Source organism: Anneissia japonica, unplaced genomic scaffold (genome assembly GCF_011630105.1).
Source record: "Anneissia japonica isolate Jap-2015-1 unplaced genomic scaffold, ASM1163010v1 scaffold2774_len142755_cov157, whole genome shotgun sequence".
Classification (NCBI taxonomy): Eukaryota; Metazoa; Echinodermata; class Crinoidea; order Comatulida; family Comatulidae; genus Anneissia; species Anneissia japonica.
The window spans coordinates 11,315-13,736 of record NW_022745578.1 but is presented as its reverse complement, the minus strand read 5'-3'; the positions used below and the strand labels follow the sequence as shown (position 1 = coordinate 13,736).

The following is a 2,422-nucleotide window of genomic DNA, read 5'->3' as shown; positions in this document are numbered from 1 at the left end:
TATATAGCTTTATTTCATTTCATTTCATTTATTTTGTCTAATTTAAACACACAAAACAGTTTCAAACTCGGGAAGACAGGATAACCAAAAGTATACTAAAATACTGGCAATTGGCTCTCCAAACCGAAAGAGAAACAGGAATAAAAAAGAAACACTACTCTAAAATTAATAAATTGAAATCAAAAAGCACAACATATAAAAAAAGAAGGTAAATAAAAAAAGAAAAAAAAAGCTAATTAATTTTATATAATATATACTTTTAATACATAAATCGGGTTTCGCAACTACTGTGTAATAAACAAAAATTAGGTCCTACATGTACAAAAAGTCTTAAATACGTTTTAAAATGATAGTTACAAATAGAGTTTAGACAAACATATTTATGCCTAACTCATTTACATCACAAAATAAAAGAACTAAGCCGCTGGAACATGGGCCAGTTGACTTTGACCTGCGTGAAAATAGCCTAAAAAATGTGTAATTATCTTTTCACGTGAAGTCTTTATATAAGGTTTTTATTATACCTCGCGTCAAGTGAATTGTTCGCTCATAGGATGTTGCAGAGTTGAGCATCTTGCAACAATCAATAATTTTTTATTGTTACTGTTAGCTAATATAGGTCAATCATGTGTTTTCTTGTTTTATATTTTTTGTCCATATTTAAAATATAGGCCTATCAATTTCGGACCAAAGGACCTTCGGACCAACGACCCTTCGGACCAAAGGTCCTTCGGAGCAATTCACTGACCCTCCTGGGGTCTGGGACCTGGGTAGGTTGCCATGCATTTTGTAAGGCAGGATGCAGTAGTATTTTATTTACAGAGGGGTTCGTCCGAAACCCCCCATCCCACAAAAGAACTTTCGTATTAGGACGTCGAACCAAAAACTACGGAAGCACCTAAGTGCCATTCGACTTGACAACTTGTCAAGATAATTTATGTTGTCAAGTCGACATAATATACATATTATGTCGACATGTCGAGATCAATTATCTTGCCAAGACGACATACTAAAAATGTTATGTTGTCATGGCGAAATAGGTTATCTTGACATGTCGACATAATAAAAATTGTATGTTGTCATGGCGAGATAGATTATCTTGACAAGTTGACATAATAAAAATTGTATGTTGTCATGGCGAGATAGATTATCTTGACAAGTCGACATAATACAAATTGTATGTTGTCATGGCAAGTTAGATTATCTTGACAAGTCGACATAATACAAATTGTATGTTGTCATGGCGAGATAGATTATCTTCACAAGTCGACATAATAAAAATTGTATGCTGTCATGGCGAGATAGATTATCTTGACAAGTCGACATAATACAAATTGTATGCTGTCATGGCGAGATAGGTTATCTTGTCAAGTCGACATAGTAAAAATGTTATGTTGTCATGGCGAGATAGATTTTAGATAATCTTGACAAGTCGACAAAATAAAAATTGTACGTTGTCATGGCGAGATAGTTTATCTTGTCAAGTCGACATAGTAAAAATGTTATGTTGTCATGGCGACATAATTTATCTTGCCAAGTCGACATAGTAAAAATGTTATGTTGTCATGCCGAGATAGATTATTTTGACAAGTCGACTAAATACAAATTGTATATCGTGTTGGCAAGATAGTTGATCTCGACATGTCGACATGATATGTATATATGTCGTTTTGACAACATAACTCTTGACAAGTCGTCAAGTCGAATGACACTTAGGTGCTTCCGTAAAAAACAGGGTTTTTCAATTTTATTTAATTAGAGGCTGGGCTGAGACCAGTTCCTCCGATCTGCCAACCTATGGAGTCCTGTCTAGACTCGGTTAGCATGCATTGTAAGCCAGGATGCAGTAGTATTTTATTTACAGAGGGGATTCGTCCGAAACCCCCCACCACCCGGATCCGCGGTAGCCGATCATTTCGGTCGCGCTTCGTTTCGGTCGCGCCTCATTTCGGTCGCGGTTTATTTCAAACAAATATATGGAGCACCGAAAGAGTTGCGAAAACGCAAAATTTAATATGCCTAGGTCCTATATACTGTAATTATAATTATTTCGTCAATCGGTTTATCATAGGCCTAAGTATTTTTTTTTATTTCCGCTTTGCTATCTTTCTACTAACATATTTTCTTTCTTTCATTTACGGTGATATATTCATGATTGAAACATGATCTTATTATTGAAACAATGGAGTTTAGTATGTGCTTCATGCTTTTCTTTTTGTTGCGTTTTCATATACTATAATTTAATAGTTATGGTCAATAAAATGTATCTTTGATTTTAATTGAATGATTGAAACATGATCTTATTATTGAAACAATGGAGTTTAGTATGTGCTTCATGCTTTTCTTTTTGTTGCGTTTTCATATACTATAATTTAATAGTTATGGTCAATAAAATGTATCTTTGATTTTAATTGAATGATTG

General features: G+C 34.1%; 1 long non-coding RNA gene across 1 annotated transcript in view; it reads left to right on the top strand.

Moving 5' to 3' along the window:
• Positions 1 to 1,918, top strand: part of LOC117119981 — a 7,656-nt gene extending 5,738 nt beyond the window's left edge. The window contains exon 3 of the long non-coding RNA XR_004447271.1: positions 1,760 to 1,918. This is a non-coding gene — a long non-coding RNA (uncharacterized LOC117119981). The remainder of the gene's footprint in view (positions 1 to 1,759) is intronic.
• The last annotated feature ends 504 nt before the right edge of the window (positions 1,919 to 2,422 follow it).